General features: G+C 49.4%; 1 protein-coding gene across 2 annotated transcripts in view; it reads right to left on the bottom strand.

Annotated features, from left to right (window-relative positions):
• The window catches only part of DOP1B (DOP1 leucine zipper like protein B), a 208,375-nt gene extending 184,343 nt beyond the window's left edge, over positions 1-24,032 (bottom strand). The window contains exon 1 of one of the 2 annotated variants that reach the window (XR_005747151.1): positions 23,861-24,032. The gene's annotated coding sequence lies outside the window, so the exon portion shown is untranslated. The remainder of the gene's footprint in view (positions 1-23,860) is intronic. The other variant, XM_040338949.1, reaches the window with a different exon arrangement.
• Positions 24,033-25,012: the final 980 nt, after the last annotated feature.

The raw sequence follows: 25,012 nt of genomic DNA, 5'->3' as shown, positions 1-25,012 counted from the left end.
CACATACACTTCGGGGGAAATGTTAAAAATTGATCCAAATGGTGTGCATACACTAGTATGCAGAGGTGATACGATACCTCAACAAAAGCAGCCACTTGTACGTCTCTATGCGGGGAGATGGAGTCCGTTAGTGGGAAGACGATAACCACGCTGGGAGCAGATGTAAATGCTGTTTCCATGCAGAGAGGATACTGCCGTTTTGACCACACTAGCTCAGAGGCTGATGGAAGAGGAAAACTTCCTCGCGAACGGAGATCTCAAGCGGCAGGGGAAGTCCTGGAGGGGAACCACCAAGCCGGTTCAGTGACGCGGCCGCGTCACACGGAAGCGAGGAGCAGGGGACGGAAGCCTAATTGAGTCACGCAGAAGGAGAGAAGGAGGTGTCCGGACACCATCAATCAAACGTCAGGTGACTCCAGGCGCCAATCAGTGTGGGCAAAAATCAAGCAGTAAGAGTACTGGCGCTAGCGTCACTGGAAGGATTTCCCGAGTGTCGGCACAACACATCAGCTACAGTGTGCTTACTGCAAACATATGGGGGCATCAAAATAGTTATGGTGAGCCGTGACTGACATGTTTCGCGTGCCAGGACGCTTTATCAAAGTCACGGACAGGCTCCACCATCAGGTTAATAAAGGGAGAGGAATAATTCCATTGGACAATATCACAAAGAGGGGGAGGATTCGAGGTCTTAACCCTACCATCACCACCACATTGAGAAAAACATCTGAAAAAGTGTGAAAATGTTGTTTTTATCAATGTGGTATTAGACTATTTTAATGTTCTATTTTCCTGTGTGCTATTTGTGGCCATTTCAATTATTCATGCATATATGTTTTTTATATTATATTAGAGACTATAAAGTGACATTTACTTAACCCTTGTGCGCTGTATGTTTTTGTTCTTTTGCTTTTTGCCCATGTCTCCTTGGTGGTTGACAGCCGCACGGGTGTGTGTTTTAGTGAAACTTTTCAATCACACAGAACACTGTGGTTTACCGTTTCTATGGTGTAGCGCTTCAAGCGGGTGTTTCTTTGTATATTAAGTATTAAGCCAGCAGCTGCAGTATGTGCTTTAAAAACATTTTTTCTGCTATAAAATTACTAAGAACCCCCAAACGTTATATATATTTTTTCTAACACCCTAGAGAATAAAACGGCGGTCGTTGCAATACTTTGTCACGCCGTATTTGCGCAGTGGTCCTACAAGCGCACTTTGTTTGGAAAAAAAATAAGACAACAGTAAAGCTAGCCCAATTTTTTTATATTGTGAAAGATAACGTTACACCGAGTAAATTGATACTCAACATGCTCGTGGAATGGCGTCAAACTTTTACCCTTAAAAATCTCCATAGGCGAAGTTAATAAATTCTACAGGTTGCATGTTTTGTGTTACAGAGAAGGTCTAGGGCTAGAATTATTGCGCTCGCTCTGACAATCGCGGCGATACCTCACATGTGTGGTTTGAACACTGTTTTCATATGGGGGCGCTACTCACGTATACATTCGCTTCTGCACGCGAGTTTGGCGGGATGAAGAGCGTTTAAAAAAATAATTTGTTTCTTATTTATTTTACTTTTTTTTTTACATTTTTTTTTTTAATTGTATCACCTTTATTCCTATTACATGCCTTGTAATAGAAAAAAAGTATGACAGGACCTCTTAAATATGAGACCTGGGGTCAAAAAGACATCATAGGTAGATTCAGAAAGAGTTAGGCCGGCTCATCAGTAGATAAGCCGACCTAACTCCGAATCTACGCCGCCGTATGTTTAAGCGTATGCTCAAACAGAGATATACTTAAACATATCTAAGATAAGACGGCTTGCGCCGTCCTATCTTAGATTGCAATTTTTCGGATGGCTGCTAGGTGGCGCTTCCATTGCGGCCGGCGTAGATTATGTAAATGAGCTTGTACGCCGATTCACGTACGTACGTACGTACGTACGTACGTACGTACGTACGCACGCCGCATTCGAATTACGTCGTTTCCGTAAGGCCTTAGGCGGCCTAAAGTTATTCCACCTATGAGGTGGAATAACAATGTTAAAGTATGGCTGCCGTTCCCGCCGCGAGGTTCGAATTTTTTACGTCGTTTGCGCAAGTCGTCCGCGAATCAGGAGTTACGTCGTTTACGTCCACGTCAAAATCAATAGGCCCGTACGGCGTACTTAGCCGCAATGCACACTGGGAAATGTAGGTGCCCGGCGCATGCGCAGTAGCGAAAAACGTAAAAAAACGTGAGGTCAAGCCTCATTACCATACAACACGCCCCCCTCCAACCAATTTGAATTAGGCGCCCTTACGCCCGCCGCGATTACACTACGCCGCCCTAAGTAAGGAGGTAAGTGCTTTGAGAATCATGTACTTGCCTCTCTTACTTAAGGCGGCGTAGTGTAAACACGCTAGGCTACGCCGTCTTAACATTGTGCGGCCGTACCTGAATCTAGCTAATCAGAACTCAAATTTACACTAAAATGCAATAAAAACAATCATTTTAAAAAAAATTAGTCGTTTGAAAAAAAAAATCAATAAAAAAAGTCCCTTTAAGAGCTATGGGCGGAAGTAACGTCACTTCCGTACTTCAATGGTAGGCCCTTCTCCCGCCACCGATAAAAGTGGTCTTGCGGCAAATCTGCCGCAGGAAGCACTTTTATCTGAAAGCGGACTGCTCGCTGAAGAATAGGATACCGGCGTTATGGTACAGTAGCTATCTGCTGCCATAACAACGATATCCCTCTTCAAACAGCCAACGTACAATGACGGTGGGCGGCAAGTGGTTAATGTGATACTAAACATACACTGTTTCTATTTCTGTATGTGGATGATGACACTGTAATTATTTTAATAAAAAAGAACCAAAGTACATTTTTCGTAATCGATATACAGCTGTCACATGACCCAGATCTCTCCCAGCCTGTCTGCAGGGAACTATAAGCAGGAGGAGCTTCCAGTCCTACAAATATATTTTTGAAATTAATTCTTAATTCTTTTTTGAAAATAACATGGTGTGGGTGGATTTCTGCCAGTTACAGGCTGTCACGCCCCTCCAGCCTGTGTCTTAGAATAAGAGGGAGGTGATGCCTCCATGAATCTACATGCAACATCCCAACCCCATTGGGCCAGATTCTCGTAGATCGGCGCTAAACTATGCGGCCGTAACGTATCTCGTTTACGTTATGCGGCCGCAAGTTTTACGGGCAAGTGCTTGATTCACAAAGCACTTGCCTGTAAAGTTGCGGCGGCGTAGCGTAAATTCTCCAGCGCAAGCCCGCCTAATTCAAATGATCCAGGTAGGGGGCGTGAATCATTTAAATTAGGCGCGTTCCCGCGCCGATCGTACTGCGCATGCCCTAAATTTCGCAAGGACGTCATTGGTTTCGCGTTAACGTAAATGGCGTCCAGCGCCATTCACGGACCACTTACGCAAACGACGTACTTTTTTAAATTTCCGCGCGGGAACGACGGCCATACTTAACATTGGTTGCCCCTCATATAGCAGGGGCAACTTTACGCGTCGCAAAAGCTACGGAAACATCGTAAATTCACTGCGTCGACCGCGCGTACGTTCGGGAATCTCGTGTAAATAGCTAATTTGCATAGACGACGGGGAAAACGACGTCGGCGACACCTAGCGGCGGGAAAAAAAATGCATCTAAGATCTGACAGCGTAAGAGCCTTACGCCTGTCAGATCTAATGGATATCTATGCGTAACTGATTCTAAGAATCAGTCGAATAGATACGCCGGGCCAGATTAGGACTTACGACGGCGCAAATGGCGTTGCGCCGTCGTGAGCCCTTTGAGAATCTGGCCCATTGTATTTAGTTGGTTAGTGGGCATAAAGGAGGAGGGAGGGAGTGGGCCGTCATTTACCACCGCGTATACACCCACATGTGGGACTCTATAGTCCAGGGGTCTCCAAACTGCGGCCCGAGGGCCAGATGTGGCCCTTTGCTAGCCTTTATGCGGCCCTTGGGGCACTATTCCTCCACCTGATATGAGGCACTAGGGGGCACTCTTTCTTCTACTGATACTATTCCTCCTACTGATAGGGGCCCTACTCCTACTGACCACAAACCCTGAAGCCACATTTATTCTCACTGGTGCTGGGCCCGGGACATTTTCTGCCCCTGCTGGCCACAATCCGGCCCTTTCTAAAGTCTGAAGGACAATAAAGTGGCCCTTTGTTTGAAAAGTTTAGAGACCCCTGCTATAGTCCAATGGGCTGCCCAGATGTGATAGGGAGGAAATGTTCAGCATAGAAACTCACTGAAAACTGAGCATGTGCAGAGTTGTTACCACAGCTGCAAAATCCTGAGCTGAATTCGGGACATGGACAGAAGGTGGCCACCGTGGCCATAGAGAGCAGCAGGATCAACCACGTTTTTTTGCAGAATACAGAAAACGAATCTCATAGTGAGCAAGTATGAAAAGCAAATAATACACCATTTAAAAAAAAACAATTGCAGTCACTGTGCCCATCCATTGCCGTCACTGTGCCCCTATCCATTGCCGTCACTGTGCCCCTATCCATTGCCGCCACTGTGCCCCCATCCATTGCCGCCACTGTGCCCCCATCCATTGCCGCCACTGTGCCCCCATCCATTGCCGCCACTGTGCCCCCATCCATTGCCGCCACTGTGCCCCCATCCATTGCCGACACTGTGCCCCCATCCATTGCCGACACTGTGCCCCCATCCATTGCCGACACTGTGCCCCCATCCATTGCCGACACTGTGCCCCCATCCATTGCCGACACTGTGCCCCCATCCATTGCCGACACTGTGCCCCCATCCATTGCCGACACTGTGCCCCCATCCATTGCCGACACTGTGCCCCCATCCATTGCCGACACTGTGCCCCCATCCATTGCCGACACTGTGCCCCCATCCATTGCCGACACTGTGCCCCCATCCATTGCCGACACTGTGCCCCCATCCATTGCCGACACTGTGCCCCCATCCATTGCCGACACTGTGCCCCCATCCATTGCCGACACTGTGCCCCCATCCATTGCCGACACTGTGCCCCCATCCATTGCCGACACTGTGCCCCCATCCATTGCCGACACTGTGCCCCCATCCATTGCCGCCACTGTGCCCCCATCCATTGCCGCCACTGTGCCCCCATCCACTGCTGCCAGTGTGCCCATCAAATGCTGCCAGTGTGCCCATCAAATGCTGCCACTGTGCCCATCAATTGCCGACACTATGCTGACACTGTGCCCCCATCCATTGTTGCCACTGTGCCCTCATCCATTGCTGCCACTGTGCCCCTCAAATGCTGCCAGTGTGCATCCCCCCCGCCCTGCACTTTCCTTGTCTCGGTGGGGCAGCGGTGTCCTCCACGCTCCTCAATGTCTTCTCCCATCGTCTCTTCCTGTCCTCTGCCATGATTGGACGCCTGATTGGCTGAAACGACAGGGGATTTGATCGGACGCCTATCAGCTGACAGGTAACAGACCTGATCACCTGATTGGCTGAGGGGCGGTTCAGTGTTAGGAAAGCAAATATTCATTTGCTTTCCCAACACAAAGCTAAGTGAACTGCGAGCACCCAGCATGGCGCCCGCTGTTCACCTTTTTGGATGCCTATTAGAGCCTATGGCTCCTATCAGGTGGTTCCAAAAAAATACCCTGCCACTGTAATTCAGGTGCCCGAAAAGGGTCCGGACACCTGAATAGGGGGTGGCAGCGGCGACCATAGACAGATTCATGCACAGGTGGCAGGAGAGAGGAGGCGGCGCCAGTGCGCCCTTTATGGACGCACCGCCTCTGCAGCAGAACATCTATGGAACTGCAAACTGTTGGCACAGCTCTACGTTGATAGCCAGAGCAAGGAAAAACATTGCCCTTGCCAACTTGCTTGATTTGGTTGGATATAGCAGAGGAGGTGGTTAGGTGTGTTAACAGCACGCCTATTCTTCAAGATACGCCTGTCATAAACATTTCTCAACACGGTCATGTGTTCCCACGTTCTCCAGATGCTGTCACAAAGACCGATCAAACACAGTGAGGACTTCAAATATTTACCAATGCTGGGACTTCCCTACCAGCACACGGAGCCTCCCGCTGGGACGGAGCTCTGTAGAGGACAGCACTATGGAGGAGGGACGCCGGGACAGGAATGCATGCAGCTCTGCTATTGGAATTAATGGGACTATTTTAAAGCACCGATGAAGCCAATTCTTCACGTTCTGCTACAGATCAGTGTGAAGGGACATTCCACATGGAGGGTGTGATCAGCTGCCACCGATATCTGCTCCTTATCTCTCCTGCATGAACGTCAAACATTATCATGGGCCTGAGATAAAGAGGACCTGTCACCTATATTAACCACTTCCATACAGGGCACTTACGCACCTTCCCGCCCAAGCCAATTTTCAGCTTTCAGCACTGTCGCACTTTGAATGGCAATTGCACGGTCATGCTACACTGTACCCAAACAAAATTGGCGTCTTTTTTTCCCCACAAATAGAGCTTTCTTTTGGTGGTATTTGATCACCTCTGCTAAACTAAAAAAAGACTGAAAATTTTGAAAAAAAATACGTTTTTATTTTTTTCTGTTAATTTTTTTGTAAATAAGTAAGTTTTCTCTTTCAATTACGGGCACTGATATGGCGGCACTGATGGGCACCGATGAGATGGCACTGATGGACATCGATGAGGTAGTACTGACGGGCACAGATGAGGTGGCACTGATTGGCGGCGCTTGTATGCGGCACTGATGGGCACACATAGGCGGCACTGATGGGCACACATAGGTGGCACTGGGCACTCATAGGCGGCACAGATGGGCACTCATGGGCGGCACTAATGGCTACTTATGGGTGGCACAGATGGGCACTGATAGGTGGGCACTGGGCATGGATGGGCACTGTGGGGTGGCACTGATGGACACTGTAGGGTGGCACTGATGGACACTGTGGGGCGGCACTGATTTACCTATGTTGCCTATGTTACCTATGTTGCCAGTCAGTGCCCATTTGTGGGCACTGATTGACATCTTTTTTTTACAGACTTTTTTTTTTTTCAGGCTTTTTTTTATTATCTTCCCTTCCCTGGTGGTCCAGGGTGGGCTTCCCTGGTGGTCCATGTGGCGATCCGAGGGGGGGCTGCGCTGATAAACAATCAGCGCAAACCCCCCCCTGTCAGGAGAGCCGCCGATCGGCTCTCCTCTACTCGCATCTGTCAGACGCGAGTGAGGAAGAGCCATCAACGGCTCTTCCTGTTTACATTGTGGTAAAGAGTCTCCGTGAGAGACTCTTTACCGAGATCGGTGTTGCGGGGTGTCAGACTGACACCCTGCAACAACAATCGCCGCGATGCGCGCCCCCGGGGGCACGCAGCGGCTCAGAATCCTGAGGACGTCATATGACGTCCAGTCAGGATTCTACAACCACTTTGCCGCCGTCAATCTGTCATTGGCGGGCGGCAAGTGGTTAAACAGCGCATGCCTAAAGCTGGCAATACATGGTTCCATTTTTTTCGTTCAGCCAGCGGGCTGAATTAAAGAAACTGAATCGATTTCCCCATCCATACATTCAATGTGGATGCGGAACTTCCCTGCCCTGAGAATACACTGATCAGCCCTGTAGCTGATTGGCTGCATGTGGTGATCCAACAAACCCATTCATGAGAAGTCGATCATTAGATTGACTTCTTATGAAAAGAAACGGCCATACATGGATCAGCTCATGAACAGAAACAGCCATACATGGATCAACTCATGAACGGGAACAGCCATACATGGATCAACTCATGAATGGGAGCAGCCATACATGGATCAACCATACATGGATCAACTCATGAACGGGAACAGCCATACATGGATCAGCTCATGAACGGGAACAGCCATACATGGATCAGCTCATGAACGGGAACAGCCATACATGGATCAGCTCATGAACGGGAACAGCCATACATGGATCAGCTCATGAACGGGAACAGCCATACATGGATCAACTCATGAACGGGAACAGCCATACATGGATCAGCTCATGAACGGGAACAGCCATACATGGATCAGCTCATGAACGGGAACAGCCATACATGGATCAGCTCATGAACGGGAACAGCCATACATGGATCAGCTCATGAACGGGAACAGCCATACATGGATCAACTCATGAACGGGAACAGCCATACATGGATCAGCTCATGAACGGGAACAGCCATACATGGATCAGACTTTGACTGGTTCCTGCTGAACCGGTTAAATTTTGATCCATGTATGGCCGTTGACTGGTCCAGGTATGGCCGTTCCCATTCCCGAGCTGATCCAGGTATGGCCGTTCCCTTTGACCAGCTGACCCATGCATGGCCGTTCCCATTCACGAGCTGACCCATGTATGGCCGTTCCCGTTCACGAGCTGACCCATGTATGGCCGTTCCCGTTCACGAGCTGACCCAGGTATGGCCGTTCCCGTTCACGAGCTGACCCAGGTATGGCCGTTCCCGTTCACGAGCTGACCCAGGTATGGCCGTTCCCGTTCACGAGCTGACCCAGGTATGGCCGTTCCCGTTCACGAGCTGACCCAGGTATGGCCGTTCCCGTTCACGAGCTGACCCAGGTATGGCCGTTCCCGTTCACGAGCTGACCCAGGTATGGCCGTTCCCGTTCACGAGATGACCCATGTATGGCCGTTCCCGTTCACGAGATGACCCATGTATGGCCGTTCCCGTTCACGAGATGACCCATGTATGGCCGTTCCCGTTCACGAGATGACCCATGTATGGCCGTTCCCGTTCACGAGATGACCCATGTATGGCCGTTCCCGTTCACGAGATGACCCAGGTATGGCCGTTCCCGTTCACGAGATGACCCAGGTATGGCCGTTCCCAAGCTGACCCAGGTATGGCCGTTACCGTTCACAAGCTGACCCAGGTATGGCCGTTCCCGTTCACAAGCTGACCCAGGTATGGCCGTTCCCGTTCACAAGCTGACCCAGGTATGGCCGTTCCCGTTCACAAGCTGACCCAGGTATGGCTGTTCCCGTTCACGAGCTGACCCAGGTATGGCCGTTCACGAGCTGACCCAGGAATGGCCGTTCACGAGCTGACCCAGGAATGGCCGTTCCCGACCTGACCCAGGAATGGCCGTTCCCGACCTGACCCAGGAATGGCCGTTCCCGACCTGACCCAGGAATGGCCGTTCCCGACCTGACCCAGGAATGGCCGTTCCCGACCTGACCCAGGAATGGCCGTTCCCGACCTGACCCAGGAATGGCCGTTCCCGAGCTGACCCAGGAATGGCCGTTCCCGTTCACGAGCTGACCCAGGTATGGCCGTTCCCGTTCACGAGCTGACCCAGGTATGGCCGTTCCCGTTCACGAGCTGACCCAGGTATGGCTGTTCCCGTTCACGAGCTGACCCAGGTATGGCCGTTCCCGTTCACGAGCTGACCCAGGTATGGCCGTTCCCGTTCACGAGCTGAGGTTCACGAGCCTTACATATACCCAGTGAAGGAACTATCCTCAGGTAAAACACAGAGATGAAACAAAATTCTCCTACATAAGTTGTACATGTCTATCTGCAGTCTTTTCTTCTCTACAGAAATTACACTAAGACCCCATACACACTATTAGATTTTCTGTAAAAAAAATTCTTCAGGATTTACCAAAACCATGTAGTGCAAGGGCCTGCCTGACTGCATACAAATTGATACTCTAAGGCCCCGTACACACGAGGAGACATGTCCGATGAAAACGGTCCGCGGACCGTTTTCATCGGACATGTCTCCTGGGAGCTTTTGGTCTGATGTGTGTACACACCATCAGACCAAAATCCCCGCGGACAGAGAACGCGGTGATGTAGAAGACACCGACGTTCTCAAACACGGAAGTGCAATGCTTCCACGCATGCGTCGAATCAATTCGACGCATGCACGGAATTTCGGGACGCTGGTTACACATCATAACCAGCGGACATGTCCGATTAGGTGTACTAACCATCGGACATGTCCGACGGACATGTTTCCAGCGGACAATTTTCTTAGCTTGCTAAGAAACTTTTGTCCGCTGGAAACCTGTCCACTAGGCCGTACACACGGTCGGACATGTCCGCGGAAACTGGTCCGCGGACCAGTTTCAGCGGACATGTTCGACCATGTGTACGCAGCCTAAGTGTTCTTAATTGAGACAAGTACACTCTATAGAGCAGAGTTAGGCAACCTTAAAGAGGTGGAGATCAACCTGAACAACATGGGAGAAGTCAAAGATCACAGGGCTCAGTGTCTCCTCCTCACACCTAAACCTCTAATTACCGTACTACCGTGTCGCAATTGTGTGAATTGCAGAGCAATCATGTGTTTAAATCAGGTGGTGAGGCAACTAATAGCATCTTCTGTCACCTGGTACGGGGTCCACGGGGTTAAAGCAGGTGGTGAGAAAGAAGCACAATACTGCCTGCTTTAACCCCTTGTTTACTGTACTGCACAAGGTTGCAGGGAATTTTGCAGAGCGGCCTCATTCACTTGAATGGTTCATGCTTGTCAGGTGCTACACCCACCCACCATGACAGGGGGTAGATCCCCTGCTGCAGCTGCGACGTGTACACCCCTGACCAATGCAGCCAAGGGAGGTGCAGTTGGGGCGAGGATGATAAAAACACATCTTAACTATAGGGTTTTACCAACCCCAAAGCTGCAAATGTAAATGAACCTTTACTGTTCTGCGCCCGCTATAAGGCTGCTTTCACACTGATGGGTTGACTGAGCTTTGCCATAGACTTCTATTATATCCTGCAGGTGTGGTGCACTTTCTGAAAGTGCATCAAAACTCCTGCAATCAGAAAGTGCACCAGACCAGGATATAATAGATGTCTATGGCTAAGCACAGCAAACCCACAGGAAAGCTGCAGTACACCAGGGCTGTCTTAATGAGAGGGCACACCTTGGCACTGCTGCTGTTGTTGTCTGGGGGACCTACGCCTGGGGAGCACCGATTTTGCAAAGCTGGGCACCCCTTCCATAGACTCCCATGTTAACCACTTCCGGACTGCCGCATGTACATTTACGTTGGCAGAATGGCACGGACAGGCACATTGGCGTACCTGTACGTCCCTGCCTAGACGTGGGTCCGATCGGGACCCCCCCCCCCCGTACATGCGGCGGTTCCCGTGACTTCAGGAGCGATCCGGGATGAGTGCGCGGCTATTCGTTTCTAGCCGCCCCCTCGCGATCGCTCCCCGGAGCTGAAGAACGGGGAGAGCTGTATGTAAACACGGCTTCCCCGTGCTTCACTGTGGCGGCTGCATCGATCGAGTCATCCCTTTTATAGGGAGACTCGATCGATGACGTCAGACCTACAGCCACACCCCCCTACAGTTGTAAACACACACTAGGTGAACCCTAACTCCTACAGCACCCCCTGTGTTTAACTCCCAAACTGCAACTGTCATTTTCACAATAAACAATGCAATTTAAATGCATTTTTTGCTGTGAAAATGACAATGGTCCCAAAAATGTGTCAAAATTGTCCGAAGTGTCCGCCATAATGTCGCAGTCACGAAAAAAAAAATCGATGATCGCCGCCATTAGTAGTAAAAAAAAAAAAAAAAAAAAAAAAACTATCCCCTATTTTGTAAACGCTATAAATTTTGCGCAAACCAAAACGATAAACACTTATTGCAATTTTTTTTTACCAAAAATAGGTAGAAGAATACGTATCGGCCTAAACTGAGGGAAAAAAAATGTATATATGTTTTTGGGGGATATTTATTATAGCAAAAAGTAAAAAATATTGCATTTTTTTCAAAATTGGTCGCTCTATTTTTGTTTATAGCGCAAAAAATAAAAACAGCAGAGGTGATCAAATACCACTAAAAGAAAGCTCTATTTGTGGGGAAAAAAAGAAGGCCAATTTTGTTTGGGAGCCACGTCGCACGACTGCGCAATTGTCAGTTAAAGCGACGCAGTGCCGAATTGTAAAAACCCCTTGGGTCATTTAGCAGTATATTGGTCCGGTCCTTAAGTGGTCAAACATCAGTCTAGGCATGGGCACAGTGAGGCATGCAGATGGACACCCTAGGCTTATACTCGAGTCAATAAGTTTTCCCAGTTTTTTGTGGTAAAATTAGATGCTTATATTCGGGTCGGCTTATACTCGAGTATATACAGCACATGGATTTCAATGCCAAAGTTCACACCGGTGTGCATTACAGCAAAAAAAAAAACAGGAAACTTTGGAGAAAAAGAATAATGGGAAAAATGCACCAGAATGCATCAACAATTCATAAAAAACGTGCACGCAGAAACACATCTGGAACGCATCTGGACTGCGTTTCTGTAGTATGAACTAGCCCCTTATGCTTAGTACGCACAATCAGAAAAATAGACAGAAAATACCCCTTTTAAAGCGATCGTACGATAATGTGATTGTTGGTACACAGCTTTCGAGAGCCGATCATAATCTTTTTTTTTTTTTTTTTTTCTTGCATCAAAAAAACATGTTCGGTGGTTACATAGATTTTTAATGGCAAAGTCCACACCAGAGTGCATTACAGCATACAAAAAAACGACTTTGGAGAACAAGAATGAGGGGGGAAAAAATGCACCGGAAAGCATCAAAAATGCATAAGAAATGTGCATACAGAAAGACATCTAGAACACATCTGGCCTGCGTTTCTGCAGTGTGAGCTAATCCTTATGTCTAGTACATGTGATCAGAAAATCGCACAAAAAAAATACAGATTTCAAAACGATCGTACGATAATCTGATGGTTAGTAGTACAGAGTTTCTGAGAGCCGATCATGACAGTTTATCTGGAATTATCCGAAGGGACAAACACAAATAGCTAGATTCACAGAGAGTTACGTCGGCGTATCAGTAGATACGCCGTCGTAACTCTGAATCTACGCCGTCGCAAATTTAAGCGTATTCTGGAAACCAGATACGCATAAAGCGGGGGTTCACCCTAAAACTACTTTCTAGTATTACAATGTCCCGACACATTACAATACAATTATGCCTATTTTTTTTTTTTTTTATGCTGTACATACCTCGGTACAGCTAGTTCACCCGCGGCTTCCGGGTTGCGAATCCCGCGGGAGTGGGCATTCCTAACTTGCTGGTGATTGACGTGATGACCAAAAACGAGCTCCCCCCGTCGCGTAAGCTGCGTCACGATTGCCGAAAGAAGCCGAACGGCGAGTCGGCGCTATACTGCGCCTGCGCACCGCCGTTCGGCTCCTTTCGGCAATCGTGACGCAGCTTACGTGACGGGGGGGGGGAGCTCGTTTTTGGTCATCACGTCAATCACCAGCAAGTTAGGAACGCCCACTCCCACGGGATTCGCAACCCGGAAGCCACGGGTGAATTAGCTGTACCAAGGTATGTACAGCATAAAAAAAAAAAAAATAGGCATAATTGTATTGTAATGTGTCGGGACATTGTAATACTAGAAAGTAGTTTTAGGGTGAACCCCCGCTTTAAATTAAGCTAAGATACGAGCGGCGTAAGTCTCCTACGCTGTCGTATCTTAGGGTGCATATTTACGCTGGCCGCTAGGTGGCGCTTCCGTTGAGTTCAGCGTAGAATATGCAAATGACTAGATACGCCGATTCAGAAACGTACGTGCGCCCGTTGCAAATAGTTACGCCGTTTACGTTAGAGATACGCCGGCGTAAAGATAAAGCTGCTCCCTAGGTGGCGCAGCCCAAAAAAAAAATAATAAAAATGCAATAAAACTATCCCCTATTTTGTAAACGCTATAAATTTTGCGCAAACCAATCGATAAACGCTTATTGCGATTTTTTTTACCAAAAATAGGTAGAAGAATACGTATCGGCCTAAACTGAGGAAAAAAAATGTATATATGTTTTTGGGGGATATTTATTATAGCAAAAAGCAAAAAATATTGCATTTTTTTCAAAATTGTCGCTCTATTTTTGTTTATAGCGCAAAAAAAAAAAACGCAGAGGTGATCAAATACCCCCAAAAGAAAGCTCTATTTGTGGGGGAAAAAAGTACGCCAATTTTGTTTGGGAGCCACGTTGCACGACCGCACAATTGTCTGTTAAAGCGACGCCTTGCCGAATCGCAAAACCTGGCCTGGGCATTTAGCAACAAAATGGTCCGGGGCCTAAGTGGTTAAAGAGGCAGGCGTCCCAATACTTTTGACAATACAGTGTATCACCTTCTTAATGCCTTCTGAAAAGTGGTCCACCGCAGATCGCTTTTCAGAGGAGCATCTGTGTTAGCCACATGTATGACTGAGCCAAGGGAATCCTCCTGACTTTGGGAGATCTCCTCTTACCATTTCTAGGACAAGAAGTGAAGGGAAATTTCCCCAGACAGCAAAACAAACAAAAAAAAACCTGGCAAGGGTTTCAAAACAAAAATGTTGGCTGTACTTGGACTTTAAGCTGGCTTGATGTGGAAGTAAACAGAGCGGGTATTCCCGTGGTATGGAATGTACCGGAAGTGCGTTATCTGTAGGCAGTATTGTGGATCTCAGGTAAGACAGATAAGCGTACCATTCACCGCCAGACCCCTTATCTTCACTTCTATTACTACAGCTGCATAGAGAGGAAGTAGATCATCTGTGAGGTTTTCAGTTCTGTGTGCGTCCCCCAGAGAGATCTCTATTTCTATACCCGCCACCGGCGAGAATTCCCCCATGGGGGACGCCGGTGGAAATGATGGAGATTCTTAAAAACTAAAAACAGTTTGGCCGGTGTAAAGTGAGCTGGACATGTTCCTTGCCTATTCAGGGTAGGCATTCTGTGAAAAATTCCAAGCAGTGGCGGCTGGTGCTGAAAATTTTTGGGGGGGCGCAAACAAACGAAAAAAAAAAAACAATTGCAGCCTCACTGTGCCCATCAAATGCAGCTACTGTGCCCAAAGGCAGCCACTGTATCCAAAGGCAGCCACTGTGCCATCAATTGTCGCCACTGTGCCATCAATTGTCACCACTGTGCCATCAATTGTCGCCACTGTGCCATGCCATCGTCGCCACTGTGCCATGCCATCGTCGCCACTGTGCCATGCCATCGTCGCCACTGTGCCATGCCATCGTCGCCACTGTGCCATCAATTGTCGACCACTGTGCCATCAATTGTCGCCACTGTGCCATCAATTGTCGCCACTGTGCCATCAATTGTAGCCACTGTGCCATCAATTGTCGACCACTGTGCCATCAATTGTCGACCACTGTGCCATCAATTGTCGCCACTGTGCCATCAATTGTCGACCATTGTGCCATCAATTGTCGACCAATGTGCCATCAATTGTCGACCACTGTGCCATCAAATGCAGCCACTGTGCCATCAAATGCAGCCACTGTGCCATGCCATCAAACGCCGCCACTGTGCCCATCAATTGTCGCCACTGTGCCCATCAATTGTCGCCACTGTGCCCATCAATTGTCGACCACTGTGCCATCAATTGTCGACCACTGTGCCATCAATTGTCGACCACTGTGCCATCAATTGTCGACCACTGTGCCATCAATTGTCGACCACTGTGCCATCAATTGTCGACCACTGTGCCATCAATTGTCGACCACTGTGCCATCAATTGTCGACCACTGTGCCATCAATTGTCGACCACTGTGCCATCAAACGCAGACACTGTGCCATCAATTGTCTCCCCTTTGCCCATCAATTGTCGCCACTGTGCCCTGTAAAATGCCCTTCCCTTTCTGGGGTCAGCCATCCTGCTTCCACCCACCCTCTATGACGCTTCAGCCAATCAGGTTACCGGTAACCAGAACCGATGAACCTGATTGGCTGAGACGCCTGTCAGTGTTAACCAGGGAACGCACCCCCCGTGCGTCCCCTGGATGACTACTTGGAAGCCGATTACAGCCTGAGGGCTGGATGAAGGAGCACAGGGGGCACCTATAGACAGCAGCATTGTTAAAAAGGTTGAAAAAGACTGGACTAGACAGTGGACCAACTTGTGTCGGACCAGTTAAAGCGGATGTGCGCTCAAAAAAATATATTAAAAGCCAGCAGCTACAAATACTGCAGCTGCTGACTTTTAATATTAGGACACTTACCTGTCCTGGAGTCCAGCGCCGTCCGCAGCAGATGACGAGCGATCGCTCGTCACCCTGCTGCTCCCCCCTCCATCCACGGTGAGGGAACCAGGAAGTGAAGCGCTGCGGCTTCACTGCCCGGTTCCCTACGGCGCATGCGCGAGTCGCGCTGCGCCTGCCGATTGGCTCCCGCTGTGTGCTGGGAGCCGAGTGTTCCCAGCACACAACGGGGGACAGACGGGAAGTCAGGAAAAACCCGTCTTTTGCCCGTGACGTGTGGCCGGAAGTGTGTGCAAATACCTGTGACACCGGACTATAGGGTGGAGATCCGCTTTAAGACGGCTCTCATAGGGAACCATTGATTTTCACACATGTGCTTCCAATGTCGGAGCGTTTGTCGTACCGGTGTGAACCCGGCCTAAGGCCCCTTCCACACTACTGTGAATTCAATTGCGATTTTTCTGCAATTCTACCGCAATTTCACGGCCGCCATTTTGCAGCGATTTCAGGGAATGCTTTGTAAACTTGAGGTCTATGGACCTCAGCTTGCATCAAAGTCGGAGCAAAGTAGTACAGGGACTACTTTGAAGTCGGTATGATATGAACGGTACTCATTGGAAATCATTGGAGCGCGACTTGTCATGCGACTTCGCAGTCCCAAGTTGCATGACAAGTCACACAAGTGTGCAAGGGACCTAACAGTTTTTTAGCTGGAGGCAGATGGAAAAGGAATTCCTAGTTACATTTATCGTATTTATCGGCGTATACCGCGCACTATTTTGCCCTGAAAATCAGGGCAAAATCGGGGGTGCGCGGTATACGCCGATACCCGCGCTGAATTTGAATACTGCGCCGGCATATACCGAGCGCAGTACACTCGTGTATCTTCGGGCTGTTTCGGCGCCTCTCGCGCTGACGTCCTGGACGTACAGGACGTCAGCGCGAGAGTAGCCGAGCCTGCCCGACGATACATGAGTGTACTGCGCTCGGTATATGTCGGCGTAGTATTCAAACTCGGCGCGGGAAACGAGCGGGGAGGACGCAAGGACGCCGCAGAAGGACGCCGGACCCGACGAAGAGGACACCCGCAGACGGACGCCGGACCCGACGAGGCCGCTGATGGACGCCGCGGAAGACACCAAAACTGTAAGTACAAAAAAACTTTTTTTCACAGGAATCCGGGTCAAGTTTAGGGGTGCGCGCTATACGCGGGAGCGCGCTATACCCAGATAAATACGGTATGTTTCTATTTCATATCTAAAGTTTAGTCACACTTCTTCTACGCTACATTTTTCAACACTATTTTCTATAATAGTCTAATATTTGGGTAAAAAAGCAGATTATTATGAGGAAGTAAGGAAAAGTCCAGAAAACCAAAAAGCAGTTACCCGGGAGAAAATACAGTGCAAATGCCTCAGTATTTACACAGCAATCAAGAATAACCCCTGTTATGCGTCTAATGTGTGTAAACAAAATCGCAATAAGCGTTTATTGATTGGTTTGCACAAAAGTTATAGTTTTATGGTATTTTTATAAAAAAAAAATGTTTTACTAGTAATGGCGGCGATCCGCAATTTTTTTCGTCACTGCGACATTATGGCGGACACATCAGACACTTTTGACACTACTTTGGGACCATTGTCATTTTTACAGCAAACAGTGCTATAAAAATGCACCGATTACTGTAAAAAAAAATGACACTGGCAGTGAAGGGGTTAACCAGGAGGGGGCGCTGTAGGGGTTAAGCGTGTTCTAAGGGAGTGTTGTGGGGGGGCGTCAATCAGTGACAGCCACACTAGGCAGCACGGGAGAAGTTTGTTTACACTTACCTCTCCCCGTTCTTCGTCTCTGTGACCCAATCGCGGGACAACGGCGGCGATCGGGTCCACTGTTCCCGCGGGGACGGTCACGGAGAAGAGGCAGCATGTTCGCGACCCACGGCTGGGATCTTAAAGGGGACATACATGTACGCCCTTGTGCCCAGCCGTGCCATTTTGTCAACGTATATCGTCGTGCAGCGGTCCTCAAGCGGTTAAGGTTTTATATGTTGGGTATCTATGTACTCGGTGTAGCCACAACTTTTATATTTTACCCAATAATTGTGGAATTGTGTTTTTTGTACCCCCCAAAACTAACTTTACCCACTTTTGGAGAACACACCGCACATATACTGCGGGGGGGGGGGGGGGGGGTATTAGTACAATCAGTGTAATGGGAGGGGGGGGTAATCGTACAGTCAGTGTAATGGGAGGGGGGGGTAATCGTACAGTCAGTGTAATGGGAGGGGGGGTATTAGTACAGTCAGTGTAATGGGAGGGGGGTATTAGTACAGTCAGTGTAATGGGAGGGGGGGGTATTAGTACAGTCAGTGTAATGGGAGGGGAGGGGGGTATTAGTACAGTCAGTGTAATGGGAGGGGGGGGTATTAGTACAGTCAGTGTAATGGGAGGGGAGGGGGGTATTAGTACAGTCAGTGTAATGGGAGGGGAGGGGGGTATTAGTACAGTCAGTGTAATGGGAGGAGGGGGGGTAATCGTACAGTCAGTGTAATGGGAGGAGGGGGGGTAATCGTACAGTCAGTGTAATGGGAGGAGGGGGGGTATTAGTACAGTCAGTGTAATGGGAGGGGGGGGTATTAGTACAGTCAGTGTAATGGGAGGGGAGGGGGGTATTAGTACAGTCAGTGTAATGGGAGGGGGGGGTATTAGTACAGTCAGTGTAATGGGAGGGAGGGGGGTATTAGTACAGTCAGTGTAATGGGAGGGGAGGGGGGTATTAGTACAGTCAGTGTAATGGGAGGGGGGTATTAGTACAGTCAGTGTAATGGGAGGAGGGGGGGTATTAGTACAGTCAGTGTAATGGGAGGAGGGGGGGTATTAGTACAGTCAGTGTAATGGGGGGGGGGGGTATTAGTACAGTCAGTGTAATGGGAGGGGGGTAATCGTACAGTCAGTGTAATGGGAGGGGGGGGTAATCGTACAGTCAGTGTAATGGGAGGAGGGGGGGTATTAGTACAGTCAGTGTGAGGGGAGGGGGGTATTAGTACAGTCAGTGTAATGGGAGGGGGGGGGTATTAGTACAGTCAGTGTAATGGGAGGGGGGGTATTAGTACAGTCAGTGTAATGGGAGGAGGGGGGGGTATTAGTACAGTCAGTGTAATGGGAGGGGGGGGGGTATTAGTACAGTCAGTGTAATGGGAGGAGGGGGGGTATTAGTACAGTCAGTGTAATGGGAGGAGGAGGGGTATTAGTACAGTCAGTGTAATGGGAGGGGGGTATTAGTACAGTCAGTGTAATGGGAGGGGGGGGTATTAGTACAGTCAGTGTAATGGGGGGGGGGGTAATCGTACAGTCAGTGTAATGGGAGGGGGGGTAATCGTACAGTCAGTGTAATGGGGGGGGTATTAGTACAGTCAGTGTAATGGGGGGGGGGGGGTATTAGTACAGTCAGTGTAATGGGAGGGGGGGGGTATTAGTACAGTCAGTGTAATGGGAGGGGGGGTATTAGTACAGTCAGTGTAATGGGGGGGGTATTAGTACAGTCAGTGTAATGGGAGGGGGGGGTATTAGTACAGTCAGTGTAATGGGGGGGTATTAGTACAGTCAGTGTAATGGGAGGGGGGGTATTAGTACAGTCAGTGTAATGGGAGGGGGGGGTATTAGTACAGTCAGTGTAATGGGAGGGGGGGGGGTATTAGTACAGTCAGTGTAATGGGAGGGGGGGGGGTATTAGTACAGTCAGTGTAATGGGAGGGGGGGGGGTATTAGTACAGTCAGTGTAATGGGAGGGGGGGGGGTATTAGTACAGTCAGTGTAATGGGAGGGGGGTATTAGTACAGTCAGTGTAATGGGAGGGGGGTATTAGTACAGTCAGTGTAATGGGGGGGGGGGGGTAATCGTACAGTCAGTGTAATGGGAGGGGGGGTAATCGTACAGTCAGTGTAATGGGGGGGGGTATTAGTACAGTCAGTGTAATGGGGGGGGGGTATTAGTACAGTCAGTGTAATGGGAGGGGGGGGGTATTAGTACAGTCAGTGTAATGGGAGGGGGGGTATTAGTACAGTCAGTGTAATGGGGGGGGTATTAGTACAGTCAGTGTAATGGGGGGGGGTATTAGTACAGTCAGTGTAATGGGGGGGGTATTAGTACAGTCAGTGTAATGGGAGGGGGGGTATTAGTACAGTCAGTGTAATGGGAGGGGGGGGTATTAGTACAGTCAGTGTAATGGGAGGGGGGGTATTAGTACAGTCAGTGTAATGGGAGGGGGGGGGGTATTAGTACAGTCAGTGTAATGGGAGGGGGGGGGTATTAGTACAGTCAGTGTAATGGGAGGGGGGTATTAGTACAGTCAGTGTAATGGGAGGGGGGTATTAGTACAGTCAGTGTAATGGGGGGGTATTAGTACAGTCAGTGTAATGGGAGGGGGGGTATTAGTACAGTCAGTGTAATGGGAGGGGGGGTATTAGTACAGTCAGTGTAATGGGGGGGGTATTAGTACAGTCAGTGTAATGGGAGAGGGGGGGGGTATTAGTACAGTCAGTGTAATGGGGGGGGGGGTAATCGTACAGTCAGTGTAATGGGAGGGGGGGTAATCGTACAGTCAGTGTAATGGGGGGGTATTAGTACAGTCAGTGTAATGGGGGGGGGTATTAGTACAGTCAGTGTAATGGGAGGGGGGGGTATTAGTACAGTTAGTGTAATGGGAGGGGGGGTATTAGTACAGTCAGTGTAATGGGAGGGGGGGTATTAGTACAGTAAGTGTAATGGGGGGGGGTATTAGTACAGTCAGTGTAATGGGAGGGGGGGGGGGTATTAGTACAGTCAGTGTAATGGGAGGGGGGGTATTAGTACAGTCAGTGTAATGGGAGGGGGGGTATTAGTACAGTCAGTGTAATGGGAGGGGGGGGGGTATTAGTACAGTCAGTGTAATGGGAGGGGGGGGGTATTAGTACAGTCAGTGTAATGGGAGGGGGGGGGGTATTAGTACAGTCAGTGTAATGGGAGGGGGGGTAATCGTACAGTCAGTGTAATGGGAGGGGGGTATTATCACAGTCAGTGTAATGGGAGGGGAGGGGGGTATTAGTACAGTCAGTGTAATGGGAGGGGAGGGGGTATTAGTACAGTCAGTGTAATGGGAGGGGGGTATTAGTACAGTCAGTGTAATGGGAGGAGGGGGGGTATTAGTACAGTCAGTGTAATGGGGGGGGGGGTATTAGTACAGTCAGTGTAATGGGAGGGGGGGTAATCGTACAGTCAGTGTAATGGGAGGGGGGGGTAATCGTACAGTCAGTGTAATGGGAGGAGGGGGGGTATTAGTACAGTCAGTGTGAGGGGAGGGGGGTATTAGTACAGTCAGTGTAATGGGAGGAGGGGGGGTATTAGTACAGTCAGTGTAATGGGAGGGGGGGGTAATCGTACAGTCAGTGTAATGGGAGGAGGGGGGGGTATTAGTACAGTCAGTGTAATGGGAGGAGGGGGGGTATTAGTACAGTCAGTGTAATGGGAGGAGGGGGGGTATTAGTACAGTCAGTGTAATGGGAGGAGGAGGGGTATTAGTACAGTCAGTGTAATGGGAGGGGGGTATTAGTACAGTCAGTGTAATGGGAGGGGGGGGTATTAGTACAGTCAGTGTAATGGGGGGGGGGGTAATCGTACAGTCAGTGTAATGGGAGGGGGGGTATTAGTACAGTCAGTGTAATGGGAGGGGGGGGGGGGGTATTAGTACAGTCAGTGTAATGGGAGGGGGGGGGGTATTAGTACAGTCAGTGTAATGGGAGGGGGGGGGGTATTAGTACAGTCAGTGTAATGGGGGGGGTATTAGTACAGTCAGTGTAATGGGGGGGGGGGGTATTAGTACAGTCAGTGTAATGGGGGGGGGTATTAGTACAGTCAGTGTAATGGGAGGGGGGGTATTAGTACAGTCAGTGTAATGGGAGGGGGGGTATTAGTACAGTCAGTGTAATGGGAGGGGGGGGGGTATTAGTACAGTCAGTGTAATGGGAGGGGGGTATTAGTACAGTCAGTGTAATGGGGGGGTATTAGTACAGTCAGTGTAATGGGAGGAGGGGTATTAGTACAGTCAGTGTAATGGGAGGGAGGGGGGTATTAGTACAGTCAGTGTAATGGGAGGGGGGGTATTAGTACAGTCAGTGTAATGGGAGGGGGGGTATTAGTACAGTCAGTGTGAGGGGGGGTATTAGTACAGTCAGTGTAATGGGAGAGGGGGGGGTATTAGTACAGTCAGTGTAATGGGGGGGGGGGGGTAATCGTACAGTCAGTGTAATGGGAGGGGGGGTAATCGTACAGTCAGTGTAATGGGGGGGGGTATTAGTACAGTCAGTGTAATGGGAGGGGGGGGGTATTAGTACAGTCAGTGTAATGGGAGGGGGGGGTATTAGTACAGTCAGTGTAATGGGAGGGGGGGTATTAGTACAGTCAGTGTAATGGGGGGGGGTATTAGTACAGTCAGTGTAATGGGAGGGGGGGTATTAGTACAGTCAGTGTAATGGGGGGGGGTATTAGTACAGTCAGTGTAATGGGAGGGGGGGGGGTATTAGTACAGTCAGTGTAATGGGAGGGGGGGGTATTAGTACAGTCAGTGTAATGGGAGGGGGGTATTAGTACAGTCAGTGTAATGGGAGGGGGGTATTAGTACAGTCAGTGTAATGGGAGGGGGGTATTAGTACAGTCAGTGTAATGGGAGGAGGGGTATTAGTACAGTCAGTGTAATGGGAGGAGGGGGTATTAGTACAGTCAGTGTAATGGGAGGGAGGGGGGTATTAGTACAGTCAGTGTAATGGGAGGGGGGGTATTAGTACAGTCAGTGTAATGGGAGGGGGGTATTAGTACAGTCAGTGTAATGGGAGGGGGGGTATTAGTACAGTCAGTGTAATGGGAGGGGGGGGGTATTAGTACAGTCAGTGTAATGGGGGGGGGGGGGTATTAGTACAGTCAGTGTAATGGGAGGGGGGGGGGGTATTAGTACAGTCAGTGTAATGGGAGGGGGGGTATTAGTACAGTCAGTGTAATGGGAGGGGGGGTATTAGTACAGTCAGTGTAATGGGAGGGGGGGGGTATTAGTACAGTCAGTGTAATGGGAGGGGGGGTATTAGTACAGTCAGTGTAATGGGAGGGGGGGGGTATTAGTACAGTCAGTGTAATGGGAGGGGGGGTATTAGTACAGTCAGTGTAATGGGAGGGGGGGGGTATTAGTACAGTCAGTGTAATGGGAGGAGGGGTATTAGTACAGTCAGTGTAATGGGAGGGGGGGGTATTAGTACAGTCAGTGTAATGGGAGGGGGGGGTATTAGTACAGTCAGTGTAATGGGAGGGGGGGGGTATTAGTACAGTCAGTGTAATGGGAGGGGGGGTATAAATACAGTCAGTGTAATGGGAGGGGGGGTATTAGTACAGTCAGTGTAATGGGAGGGGGGTATTAGTACAGTCAGTGTAATGGGAGGGGGGTATTAGTACAGTCAGTGTAATGGGAGGAGGGGTATTAGTACAGTCAGTGTAATGGGAGGGGGGGTATTAGTACAGTCAGTGTAATGGGAGGGGGGGGGTATTAGTACAGTCAGTGTAATGGGAGGGGGGGTATTAGTACAGTCAGTGTAATGGGAGGGGGGGGTATTAGTACAGTCAGTGTAATGGGAGGGGGGGTATTAGTACAGTCAGTGTAATGGGAGGGGGGGTATTAGTACAGTCAGTGTAATGGGAGGGGGGGGGGGGTATTAGTACAGTCAGTGTAATGGGAGGGTGGGGGGGGGGTGGTAATCGTCCAGTCAGTGTAATGGGGTGGTGATGAGGGGGGGGGGGGGTAATTGCACACACAGGCTCTGTCGCTGCCCTCCCTGTATACGAAGATTCGGACGCTCCTCTCACCTGCACTCTCCGGATCCTGCTGCCTCCCCCGGACACACATCCACCTCTCCACTCTCCACACTACCGGTCTGCCTGACAGCACAGCACAGCCAGCCTGGGGACCGAACCACTCCCATCAGGAGGGGGGACCAGGAATACACAACACCATCGACAGATCCTGATCTCACTAAGGACTGGGATGTCAGTATCAGTCACTTCCCCTTCTCATTCTCCTTCCCAGACTGTGATAACATTATACAATAGGGAGGAGGAAGGGTTGTGTTTAGAGAGGCAGTCCTCCGCAACTCCCCCTCTGGAGCAGATGGTACAGTCTGCCAGTTCAGGTTCTGCTGGTGATGTCACAACTCAGCTCCCAACACAGACACTGATCACCCTACACCCTGTATATGTGTATGATGGGGACACTGATCACCCTACACCCTGTATATGTGTATGATGGGGACACTGATCACCCTACACCCTGTATATGTGTATGATGGGGACACTGATCACCCTACACCCTGTATATGTGTATGATGGGGACACTGATCACCTACACTGTATATATATGTATGATGGGGACACTGATCACCCTACACCCTGTATATGTGTATGATGGGGACACTGATCACCCTACACCCTGTATATGTGTATGATGGGGACACTGATCACTATACACTGTATATATATGTATGATGGGGACACTGATCACCCTACACCCTGTATATGTGTATGATGGGGACACTGATCACCCTACACCCTGTATATGTGTATGATGGGGACACTGATCACCTACACTGTATATATATGTATGATGGGGACACTGATCACCCTACACCCTGTATATGTGTGTATGATGGGGACACTGATCACCCTACACCCTGTATATGTGTATGATGGGGACACTGATCACCCTACACCCTGTATATGTGTATGATGGGGACACTGATCACCCTACACTGTATATATATGTATGATGGGGACACTGATCACCCTACACCCTGTATATGTGTGTGATGGGGACACTGATCACCCTACACTGTATATATATATGTGTATGATGGGGACACTGATCACCCTACACCCTGTATATGTGTATGATGGGGACACTGATCACCTACACTGTATATATGTGTATGATGGGGACACTGATCACCCTACACCCTGTATATA

The sequence above is a fragment of the Rana temporaria genome, chromosome 2 (assembly GCF_905171775.1).
Source record: "Rana temporaria chromosome 2, aRanTem1.1, whole genome shotgun sequence".
Taxonomy (NCBI): Eukaryota; Metazoa; Chordata; class Amphibia; order Anura; family Ranidae; genus Rana; species Rana temporaria.
This window is presented reverse-complemented; position numbering and strand designations above follow the sequence as displayed.